Source organism: Microtus ochrogaster, linkage group LG5, assembly GCF_000317375.1.
Source record: "Microtus ochrogaster isolate Prairie Vole_2 linkage group LG5, MicOch1.0, whole genome shotgun sequence".
Classification (NCBI taxonomy): Eukaryota; Metazoa; Chordata; class Mammalia; order Rodentia; family Cricetidae; genus Microtus; species Microtus ochrogaster.
The window spans coordinates 48,546,627-48,559,765 of record NC_022031.1 but is presented as its reverse complement, the minus strand read 5'-3'; positions in this window follow the sequence as shown (position 1 = coordinate 48,559,765).

The following is a 13,139-nucleotide window of genomic DNA, read 5'->3' as shown; positions in this document are numbered from 1 at the left end:
TTTTTTTTGGTTTTTCGAGACAGGGTTTCTCTGTGGCTTTGGAGCCTGTCCTGGAACTCACTCTGTAGACCAGGCTGGTCTCAAACTCAAAGAGATCGGCCTGCCTCTGCCTCCCGAGTGCTGGGATTAAAGGCGTGCGCCACCATCGCCCAGCATGCTTTAGGATTTCTATTGAGGTGATAAAACACCATTGACCCAAAGCATCTTGGGTAGGGAAAGGTTCATTTAGCTCATTTGGCTCAATGGTAGACCATCATGATGGGAAGTCAAGGCAGAAACTCAAAGCAGGAACTGAGGCAGAGACCATGGAAGAATTCCGCTTATTGGCTTATTCTCTCCTCGTGGCTTGCTCAGTCTGCTTTCTCCTAGAACCCATTATCAGGCAGGGGTGGCACCATCCAGAGTGAGCTGGGCCCTCCCCTCCCACCTCAATCATTAATCAAGAAAATGTCCTACAGGCTTTCTTGATTCACACATAGGCTAATCTGGTGGGAATAATTTTTCAATTGAGGTTGCCTCTTCTCTCAAAATACTCTAGCTTTGTGTCAAGTTGACAAAAAACTAACCAGGACAAGTAACAGGTAGATCTCTGCACCAGTGCAGGGCTAAGTGCCTAGGAGTGCATACGGTTTCAGAGTCATATGGTGTTTTATGTTTCCATTTTTCTCTAAGCGCCAACGTTATTGGGAGTGGCTTGCCAACTGACATTTCCACCAACAATATGTCCTTCTTGCCTCCGTGCTAGCATTTGGTCCTGTCTGCTTTTCACCGTTGCTGTCCTGGTAGGTGTGTGGTGGCTCCTCGCTGCAGCTTTAATTTGTGTTTCTCTAACAGCTAATGATGGTGAGCGCTCGTCATGTGCATATTTTCCATCTGGGAACCCACTGCGCTGAAATGTCTTTCCATGTTTCTTGCCAATTTTATAATTGGATCGGTTGTTTTGCTGTTTTTACAGTTGGGTTTTGAATATTCTAGGTAGCCATTCTTTGTCAAGCGTGTGATCTCATGCAACTTCCTTCTTCCCTCCGCTGTGTCTTAGTTTTCTGTCCTCAGGATCTGTTACAAAGTTAGAGCTCTCAAGTCTTTACCGAAAGTTCAGCTCACCCAACATTCCTTCCGTAGAGTGCATGCTGAGTTTCACGCTCCCTGAAGACGCAAAGACTTTCTCCCATTTCCCCCCTTGTGATTGATTTTGTTTTAACTGCAGCATAATGTATGAATCTTAAGTTTTCAGTCCATGAATATCCCACAACTTTAGCAACGTTTATTGAAGAACCTAGCTGGACGCGGTGATGCACCTAATATCACTAGGGTCAAAGGGACGTCGGACAGGTACCTATCAAATGAGATGTCTGAGTCATGCCTGCTGATACTTCAATCCCTATTGGAGAACCACAAATAACTAACCCATCCCAATCTTCTGCATCTCTAAAATCTTCAGATTCCACAAAGGCAAATCCCAGAGGAGTTCTGCCAATCCAGACAGTTCTCTTAAGGACCCATTGTAACTGTAAGTCCTTTCCCAACACTGGTTCCAAGGTTACCAACGTTGGGAAATATTATTTTAAGGTGTGTTGCTTTTGTTTATGCTGCATTTGGTTAATTCTATGAAGCTGTGATTTCTTGCCCGTCTAAAACACCTGATGATCTAATAAAGAGCAGAACAGTCAATAGCAAGGCAGGAGCAAGGATAGGCAGGGCTAGCAGGCAGAGAGGATAAACAGAAGGAAAAATGAGGAAGAAAAGGAGCAAAAGAACAAGGAGAGGAGGACAGCAGGGCCCAGCTATGAAGCAAACCATGGAGAAAGAAGTAAAGAAAGGTATACAGAAATAGAGAAAGATAAAAGCCCAGAGGCAAAAGGTAGTTGGAATAATTTAAGTTAAGGAAAGCCGGCAAGAAACAAGCCAAGATAAGGCCAGGCATTCATAACTAAGAATAAGCCTCCGTGTGTGATTTATCTGGGAACTGGGTGGTGGAACCCCCTAAGAAGCCAAAAGAGAAAAACATCTCACAACAAAATCCACTTTGATTTCTCTTCTGCATGGCCTCCTAACGTGACTAGCCCATATACTGAGCTCCCACTCAGTGCCCTCAGCTCAAGTGGTACGGAAGTTGGTACCACCCTCACTCACCAACCTTCTCCGAGGCAGTACTCACATTTTACCTTTTAAATCATGAATCAGGGCTGGATTTTGTAAAACGCTTTCCTGTTCCACAAACTTTCTTTAACCTTTTCAAGTGATCCACTGTACTGAATGAACAAATACTGAGCAAGCTTTACATTTCCTGGAATAAATCTACGTGCTCTTTGCACATAATTCTTTCCACATATTAAATTTTATATATTTCTATATCATTCTATATATTCATATATGAATTTGTGTTGCCATTTGTGGAGAACTTAGTCAGCTGTATGCAGAAGGACTGTTGTTCTTTTTTTTCTTCTTGTATTTCTTTTCTTTTATTGAGAAAAAGAAAAAAAAAAGTTTCCGCCTCCTCCCAGCCTCCCATTTCCCTCCCCCTCCTCCCAGCCTTCTCCTCCTCCCCCGACTCCTCTCCCTCTCCCTCTCCAGTCCAAAGAGCAGTCAGGGTTCCCTGCCCTGTGGAAAGTCCAAGGTCCTCCCCCTCCTCCATCCAGGTCTAGGAAGGTGAGCATCCAAACTGGCTAGGCTCCCACAAAGCCAGAACATGAAGTACTATTAAAACCCCATTGCCATTGTCCTTGGCTTCTCATCAGCCCTCATTGTTCGCCATGCTCAGAGAGTCCAGTTTTATCCCATGCTTTTTCAGTCACAGTCCAGCTGGCCTTGGTGAGCTCCCAATAGATCAGCCCCACTGTCTCAGTGGGTGGGTGCACCCCTCGTGGTCCTGACTTCCTTGCTCATCTTCTCCCTCCTTCCGCTCCTCATTGGGACCTTGGGAGCTCAGTCCAGTGCTCCAGTGTGGGTCTCTGTTTCTATCTCCATCCATCACCAGATGAAGGTTCTATGGTGATATGCAAGATATTCGTCAGTATTGCTATAGGATAGGGTCATTTCAGGTTGTTCTTTTTTATATGCGTTGTCTGGTTTGGGTATCCAGCAGAACTTTGCCCTGGTTGGAGGGCTCTCTTCACCAGTTTTCTGGAAGAGATAACATAAGATTGACGCTGGGTTTCTTTATACACTTGTTGGAATTTTCCAGCAAACTATCTCAATCAGAAAATTTCCTTTTGCAGAGAGTTTAAGATTATGAATTCAATGTCTTTTATAGTTATAAGATGGTACAAAGTACTTCATGGTGGACAGTCTGGAAAGGTACGTGGCCCACACAGTCAATGTATTCACAAGTCACATCATGTATATGCAGGTATCTGCAACACCCCACATTGTCATTTCAGTTATTGTGATGTTTAGTCCTGGTATTGACAATCCGTCTTTTTTTACCATCAATGTTGTCAGAGGTTTGTTAATTTTATTATTTTTTTCATGGGAGCCTCTATGGTACATTGCTTCTTCATGACTTTTTTGGTTTTAATTGTTTGGTTCTTATTTTATCAAATTCCTTTCTTCTGTTTTTTTTTTTTTGTAAATAATTTGTTTTATTTTTTTAATTATGTGAATGGGGGATGCTGTGCACATAAGTCCTCGTGCCCATAGAGATTAAAAGCATCTGATCCCCTGGAGCTGGAGTTACAGGCTGGTGTGAGCTGCCTGACATGGCGCTGGGAGAGGAACTCAGGTCCAGGAAGAGCAGGATGTACTTTTGCTGAAACATCTCTCCAGCTCCTGTTTTGGTTTCCTCCTTGTTTTCCCTTGAGGGGAAAACAGCTGAGTAAGCCACCTTGCCATCCATCCCCTTTGCTAGCATGAGCAGGCAGCGCTGTAAAGCTCCCTCTCACAGTGGCCGTTGTGTCAAAGATTTTGAAATACTGCATTTTTATTTTCATTCCTGTCTTTGAATTTAAGTGTTTTCTCCTTAGGCTTTTTATTCAGCCTATGAATAACTTAGAAATATTTCTTTAATTTCATGTGTTTGGGGATTTTTTAAAACATTGTCTTTCAGTTATTAATTTGTAGTTTGATTCCATTGTGGTCACAGTTCATTATCATTTCTTTCTTTTTTTTTTTTTTTTGATTTTTTTCGAGACAGGGTTTCTCCGTAGCTTTTGGTTCCTGTCCTGGAACTAGCTCTTGTAGACCAGGCTGGCCTCGAACTTGTAGACCAGGCTGGCCTCAAACTCACAGAGATCCGCCTGCCTCTGCCTCCCGAGTGCTGGGATTAGAGGTGTGCGCCACCACCCCCCTGCCATTATCATTTCAATCGTTCTAAATTTGGTCGTTTTATAGCCCAGGACGTGGTCTATTTTGAAATATATATTTATGGTTGTGAGCCCAGCCTTTAACGGCTGAGCCATCTCTCCAGCCCAATATATATATTTTGTATGGGCCTTTGGAAATATTGTACACTACTTTTTAGTAGATTCTGATGGTTAATGGTGTGTGTGTAACATGTGAGTGTGTGTTGATTATGAGGTTGGTTTTTTTTTTTTTGGTTGCTAGTCTTTAACATAACTACCTTTTCTAATTGCTCTATTGTTGGAATAAGGTCTTTGGAGTTTCAAATATAGTTGTGCCTTGATGTGTCCATTTTAATTATTTCATTTATTTGTTTGTTTTCTCTGTGTAGCCCTGGGTGTCCTGGAACTCACTCTGTAGAATTGGCTGACCTTGAATTTGCAAAGATCTGCCAGCCTCTGCCTCCCAAGTGCTGGAATTAAAGGCATGTACCACCACGGTCTGGCTGTAGTTCACATATTTTAAAGTTTGTGTTCTCCCTTTCCCGCTCCCCACTTCTCCTCTTTAGTCTTTATTTCCTTTTCTTTTGTTTTTATTTATAAATTTAGGGTTGTGGTCTTGTGGGCAAATTGACTATTTTACCATAATATAGTGTCTCAATTCTGTCTCTGCAAGTTTCCTTTGTCCCTAAATCTACTTTAATATTAATACATCAACTCCTGATTTCTTCATTAATATTTCTCTCCTTTTGTTTTCAACTTGCCTGTTATAACCAAGGTGAGTTTCTTTGAAGCGGCATGTAATTGGGTCATGGTATTTAATCAAGCCTAACCATTCCTACATTTTAATTGCTAAACTTCGATCATTTGCAGTTGGTGTAACTGTTGAGATGGTAAAGATGCCTGTGGATTTTATTTCCTGGTTTTAGTTCTCTGACTAGAACTGATACATGTGTGAGCTCACAGAGGTGGTGACAGCAGGCATAGGACCTGCACAGGGTACAACCAGACAGAATCTCCACACTGCAAAGAGGAAGTGGACACAAAACCCCACCAGTAACCAATACACTATTTGTAATTGGTACCTCATGGGAAAGGACAAATCAGTTTTCTCTAATGGAGTGCCACTGGGTATATCAACCACACCCAGGACAATCCCACGCCCAGGAGAAATTAGTCAGCTCGCCGACAAAGAGTGAGCATTGCTTTTTGTGGGTGTTTTGTTTTGTTTATCTTATTGGTTGTAACTGGAGGTTTCTTTCCCACCCACCAGTTCCTGAATAACCACTCTGAGGCTTAATATTAATTATAAACTGTTTGGTCTATTTGCTCAGGCTTATTATTAACTAGCTCTTACAAGTTAAATTAACCCATCTCTATTGTATATTTTAACCAGGAGGCTCGTGGTTTCTTACCTCATATCTTGCTTCCCTGGCTGTTGCTGGTATCTCCCTGATTCTGCCCCTTTTCTCTCTGGTTCTCTGTTTGGATTTTCTCTCTGGCTCTATTCTGCCTGGCTATTGGCCAAATCAGCTTCTTTATTTACCAATGGTAATAAAAACATATTCACAGCATACAGAGAGACGTTCCCACAACAATTTTTTTTTTCTTTGAGAGCAGGGCTGCGAGAGAACACAAAGTTGGATGATTATAGAAGTGGAAGGATATGGGAGGAGTTGGGAGAGGGAAACGACATGCTCAAAATACACGTTGTGAAAACTTTTAAATAAAAATAATTTTTAAAAAGTTTTTTTCTATATTTTTGTTGTTTCTCTTTAAGTTCCTTGAGCTGCTGTTTGTTCTCAATTGAAAAATCTATACTACTTGGGGTGGAAGTCTATGCATCGCTGATGTGTGGGCCTGGAGGTGGTGTGTGTACTGGACCAGACTTTCTCTGTGGGGTTGTGTGGAGCACAGTGCTGACTGTCTGCAAGTTCTCGCAGACCTCCCCTTTCCTGGTTCTTCGTCTAGACATCTGACTTTAGCTGCTCCTTCCGTGTGTATCTGTGTTGACAGTTCCAGATCTGGGATATGTGAAGCAAAAGGAAACCTCAGGGACACACCGTATGCCATTCATGGGGGTCTAGAAGTTCTTCACTATATTGTTTTCATCTCTTCCAGATTTTTTTGTTTGTTTGTTTGACATAGACATTCTAGAGTTTTTCAACGGTAACTATTGGGAAGAATTTAGGGTCGTCAGTCTGCTCGATTTTTCTCAATACAGATGTTCCTTCCCAGTAAGCCTTTTATTAAAGTAGTGTATTAAAAATCTAAAACTAAGAATATAGGGAAAGGACTGCCCTAGTGGCATCTAGGGAAATTAACCTGGAGGTCTCCCTCTTTTTTGCTCACCTCTTCATTTCAGGGCTCCCACAGAGTTTTTAAATCATTCCAGCCTTTTCAGTGCACAAATTGCGTTAGAACCTCTCTGTACACCCCCAGAGAAGAGAGGTAGGCGGGGAACAAAGGTGCCCTGGCTGGCCTGGATTCTTCTTTCTCCACTAGATGCCAAGCTCTCACCCTCCATGAGGTCTTGTTTTCCCATACCTCAGTGCCCGATTCTGTACCCATCATAGTGGGGTTCATTGTGTGGGCTGAATGGATACATGAACTTAAATGCATTTACAGGCTCTGGGAGATTCTGTTTATGCCTAAAATAAATCCATGTGTGTTGTCTTTGAAAGGGTTAGTAAAATCTACATGGTTGGGCCATTCTGTTGAATGAACTAATGATGGGACCATTCCACCAAAGTGTGCTGATTATCCATTCTCTGGCATTGAGTAAAAAAATATTCGTGCACCTCTTCAGAGTGTGATTTTGGGAATGATCCGACTATAGTTTTGATCTTCAAAGGGCCCTCTGTGCCCATTATGGTGGTGGCACACGCAGGAAATATTGTTAAGGGGGATCATTTAGAGGAAGAGTTAAGAAGAGTGACTTAGATCACTGAGCTGTACCTCTGAATGGGTTTTGGGCTCCTATCCACTTTCTCTTGTTGGTCATCTATCAGGAAAAGTGTTCAGCTCTACCACACCCCTCCAGCTACCGCCATCTGGCACCCTGACCAGAGGCCCCAAAGGAACATGCACGGGAATCTCCAAGCCTGTGAGCCAAAATACATCATCTCTCTTTATACATTGATTACTCCAGGCATTTCACTTCAGTGGTGGAAAGCTGGCTAGCATCCTCTCCAGCATTTTATCTGTGCTTTCATGAAAATACAGGGAGGTTTTTCTCATTTTCAAGGGTCTCAGACCTAGAGTTGGGTTATAAATTATATACTGGATAGTTCTTAGTATTAAGCATGTTCTTTTCTTTTAAATTTTTTTCAGGCCACAATCATTAATATTTTGGCCAAGAAAATGAGTCTCTAGTTCCAGCTCCTGGGTGAAGAGAAAAATCTCAGATGGAAAAGTTTGGATTTGGATCTCAGTGGTTGAGCACTGACTGCTGTCCAAGAGGTCCTGAGTTCATTCCCAGCACCTACATGACAACTCACAATCATCTTTAACTGTGTTCCATGGAATCTGATGCCTTTCTGGTATGGAGACAAAACATCCATACACATAAAATGAATGAATAACTAAGATAAATAAATCAATTTTAAAAAGAAATATTTGGATTCAAAAATATCTTGAAAAACTGTATCATTATACAGATTTAATTTTTTTTCTTAAAAAAAATTCTCTCCCTTTGATCAAAAAGAAACCTGTCCTGGCAAGACAGAAGCATATCTGAGGATTCCCATTTACCCCAGCTTTAGTAAGAGCCAGTTAACGGTTCAGTTCTTGACAAATTATTGTCGTAAGGCTTTTCTATTATATATAAAATGAGAGTGCCTAAGAAATAAGCGCATCAGAAAATCAGTATGGTGTGGAGGAAGGACCTAGAGTACACCGTAGGTGACTATGCTTAGGCTAGGGTAAGAAAGGACCGAAGAGTGTGGATGTATGGGACACTGTACGCAATGCTCTTGGTTTTCCCTTAGAGTGAGCCTGTGTGAAGAGAGTAAAGATGCTGGTTCCAAAGCTGACTGCAAAACCACTTCCCACTCTACCTCCATTTCCTGCCAACACTTCTTATCCTGGGCATCTGCAGTCCTTCCTCTTGAGTGTGGGTGGGCTTGCAAACATAGTAGAAGTTAGCTTGGCGATTTTCAAGAGTGGGTTACAGAAGACAATATGGCTTCTCTCTGGCTTTCTTCAGATGGATGTGCTTAGACCTCAGCCATCATGCTGTGAGGACTTTCAAGAAAGTACATGGAGAATTCCTTGGTAGGTGTCCTAGCCAGGGTGAGGGCTGACACCCATCAAACTTACCTGAACAAGACCTTCAAATATTCCAGCTCTTGGTGATGGAGTCACCCATAACTTTTGACATCTAGTTAAGGGCATAGACATTATAGGTGCACAATTTAGTGTTAGTGTGCTCTTTCCAAATCTTCAGAATCCATGAACAGATAGCAATGGTCTTCATGCTGCAAGGGTTAGATGGTTTCTTCAAAGTAACAATACCGAAACATCCTTTAATATAGATTTGATTTTCTCTATATAAACACCAATTAGAATGGGTTTTCCTAATCACTTCTAGTCATGTGAACAACAGCATTATTTTTTTTTCTCACCTAGCAAGAAGCCACAGGCAGGAGGTTCTGGTGTTCATAGCAGCTCAGTGATGTTACACTATTCACCCATCTGTTTTTGGGTCTTCTTCTTGAGGTGGCTTCACAGTTCTGTGTCTTAGGTGTTCTCAGGAACCATCCAGAAGCCTGAAAAGAGACAGGGACTTATCTGTTGTTAGTAGGGCTGGAGGTCTGAGATGGTAGACTGTTCATGATCAGAGGTCCATAGCTAACCCACAAGCACTTTAGGCCTGCCGCCCAAAAGTTCTACTCTCAATTATTAATTCAACTAGAAAAACAGAACAAAACAAAATGACGTCCCTGCCCCCACATTCCCTAGAAAGTCTAATGTCAGGAACTGCAGCAAATGGATGCTCTTTGATCAGCCTTTCACACAACCTTCAACTGGTAATTTTTTTTCTTGCATTGCTGGGGTTTGAACCCAGGACTTTGTGCATGTAAGACAAGTTCTCTACCACAGAGCTACTGCCCTTCCCCACCCAGCCAATTATTTTTGAGATTTTCTGTCAGCCCCTGGGATTGTAAAGCATTTAAAATGTGAAAGTGGGGGCTGGAGGGATAGCTTGGCTGTTAAGAACACTTGCTGCCCTTCCTGACGACCCAGGTTTGCTTCCCAGAGCTCACATGGCAGGCAGCTCACAAACTCAGGGATCTGATGCACTCTTCTGGCCTCTGCAGGTGGCAAGCATGCATGTAGTGCCCATACTATATACACTACATACAAACAAAACGCTTCACACCTCAAAATAAATATTTTTAAAATGGAAAAGTGACCTCATGTGTTTTCAGCTTTAACCCTAGCACATGGGAGGCAGAAGCAGGTGGGTCTCTGAGTCTGTAGAAAGCCTGATCCACAAAGCAGATTTAGGCTAGTCAAGGCTCCTCAGTTAACAAGAACACGTCCCCCCAACTTAAAACAAAACAGAACAAACGTGAAAGCAGGAGCTGGAGAGATGGTCTGAGTTAAGAGCACACACTGCCCTAGACAGCCTGAATTTGTTTCCCGGCCCCCAAGTCGGATGGCTCACAACTGCCTTCAACTCCAGGCCAGATAATTCAGCACACTCTTCTGCCCTCCCTGGGTCCCTGTGGTCACCCATGCAATACCCACTTAGACATATACATAAGAACTTAATTGAAAGTGAAATTCAAAAGCCTCTTGGACTCCCAGACCATGCAAGAACAGAGGTGGCTGGATTTGGCCAGCTCTAGGTCCACGGCATGAAAGAGAAGGAAGACATCCAATTAAGTAGCCCTTTTGAAGAACTGTTGGCAGCTGTAAAATTCCTCACTGAAACTGGAAAGGAGCTCCAAAGCTAGTTCATAGTTCAATGTTCTCTTTGGCTTTCTAGTTTCTTCCAAGCATCAATCTCTTCTGAATTATGCGAGTTTGTGCAATATGAGTAAGTCAAAATGACCCATAAGGAGGATTGGTTCACTCTTATGAGTAAGACCAGCTTCCTGCTCCCCTTTGAGTTTGTTGAATGAACATATCTGAGAAGTGAATATAACATATTTGAAATTAGAATATAAGAAAGCATGGTTCAGAAGGAGAATGGGTATAAGAAGTGTGTGTGTGTGTTTTAAGTTCTGAATTCAATTCTGCTTTGGATAACAAGAATGAAATGTCACAGTGTCCCTAAATTGTCTATCTTGAGGTGAAAACATCGACTTAGCTAATGAGTCATTTCCTTGGCTTTCTCATTTGGGTCCCTGTGGCCAGAAGAAGCAACTACAGTTCGGGGAGGGGAAGCTGCCTGTGCCCACACAGCACAGCAGCCTTGAGCAAGAGGCAGGAGTTGAGAGTCTTCATAGCCAAAGCAGCAGTCTGCAAGCCTGCTTGATTGAGCTGTAGCCAGAAGCCTTCATCACTCAAAGCTTGTAATTTTTTAATAACCATGCCTAGCAGGAATGCGCTGGGTGTCTCTTCACAGTTCTCTGTGCCAGTGTCTGAGGGTCTTTACCACCATGCCAGAAGGCTCTGAACAAGCAACTGGCCCATGCCACAGCCTTGCTGGACAATCTGTTGTTGTTTCTGAGACATAGTATTGGTAAGTCATTCAAGTTAGTCTAGAACTCCCATCCCCCCCTTACTGACTCCAAAATACTGGCATAATTACTATATGATCTTGATTCTGTCCCCCATCTCTGGGTTTCAATTCACTTCTAAGAAAAAGAAAGCGCAGGGCAAACTGGGAGGCAATGGTAGATAGAGGTCATTGGCAGATTCAACGCTGTGCTGGGATTGGCTCCTGTCAAGTCATGAAGGCTGCTTATCAAATCTCCAGGAATTTGAGAGCCAGTTTGAAACTTTTTGGTTACTTTAAATTAGTCCTGGGGGGAATGCTTAATAAACTTGATAAATGCCACAGATCACGTTACCGCTTCCCTCCACTGCCACCAATCCCGAGAAGTAGTTATTAGACCATTGACAGGGCAGTACTTTGTCCACGGCACTCCTATGTGGCTCTACATTGCTAACTATCCCCAAAAGTCTTGTCCAGTACACTAACTATATTTAACACCTCTCTTCCTTCTCCTCTTTTTCTTTTTCCTTCATTACTTCTCTCCCTTCTTTCCAATCTTCTAGGCAGCAAGTAATCCTTGGTGTTTGCCTGTGACAGGCAGTAGGGATTGTGGGAGAAACAAAATACGCAATGTGCTGGCTAATTTTATGTGAAGTTGACACAGGCTAGGTCATCTGAGAGAAGGAAGCCCTCACTGCAAAAAGAAATGTCCCTATAAGATTTGGCTGTAGGCAAGCCTGTAGGATAGTTTCTTAATTAGTGATTGATGGGGGAAGACCCAGCCCATTGTGGGCGTGGCCATCCCTGGGTTGGCAATCCTGGGTTTTATAAGAAAGCAGACTGAACAAGCCATGAGGAGCAAGCCAGTAAGCAGCACCTCTCCATGGCCTCTGCATCAGCTGCTGCCTCCACGTTCCTGCTCTGGTTGAGTTCCTATCCTGAATTTCCTCAGTGATGAACAGTGACATGGAAGCATAAGTCAATGAAACACTTTCTCCCCATTGCTTTTGGTCATGGTGTTTAGTCACAGCCACAGCAACCCACACTAAGATAATGCACTCCCTATTCTCCGGGAACTGTGTTTTCACTGAAGAGACACATACCATTCACTGGGGAAAGTTACTCACTTCTCCACCTGCAGGTAGCACCTCTGTGGTAGGCTAAGATGCTTTCTGCCTCTCGCATTTACTCTGTGTGTGAACCAAACTCCAGGTGCTGAGGCAGCAACTCTGGTCTCTCGGTTTTCCTCTTTGGTCAGCTTCTTACTACCTCCTTCCCTCACTAATCCGCTCCCCTAACCGTGTGCTCATTTGCCAAACACCGTAGACTCCTTAACATGGGTATTTTTTTTCCCCCCTCGGGCATCTGTACCAAATTCTTACTAGTCTTCCATGAAATTCTCTCATATAACATCAAGGTCATGGTCATTAAAGACTATGCTGTAAATCTTTACGTGCGTTCTTATACAAGTCCCAGATGTCACGTGACCCAGCTCTGAGAGCACTGAGACTCCTTCTTGTAGCTGATTCGTGTTGCTTCTCTGTCATGTCTCACTGACACAGGGAGATAAAAATGAATGGATGTTGGTGGAGAAAGGGAGAGGGAAGATGGAGGAAAGGAGACGAGTAGAGAAAAAAGAAAGACACAGAAGAGGAAGGGCAGGGGATGAAGAGGAGAATTGGGAGCGGAAGATAGTTAACTTCTGGGCATGCTTGAGGACTATGCCAGTTCAGTCCCTCAGTGGAAACTGGGTAAGTGAGCTTGAGGCTGAAAGATAGAGTTTGTGTTCAGAATCTAAAATGTGGAAAAGGAGGGCTGCAGAGATGGCCCAGGAGGTAGGCATGCTTGCTGTCAGACCTGATGACCTGAGCTTGATCCCACATTGTGGAAGGAGTGAGCCAACTCCTGCAAAGTATGCTTTGACCTTCACACATACCCATGCACACACCCCTACACACACACACACACACACACACATACACACACACACCCCTACACACACACATACACCCCTACACACACACACACATACGCACACACCCCTACACACACACATACCCCTACACACACATACACACACATACACACACACATACACCCCTACACACACACACCTACACACACACCTACACACACACCCCTACACACACACACCCCTACACACACACACACCCCTACACACACACACACAC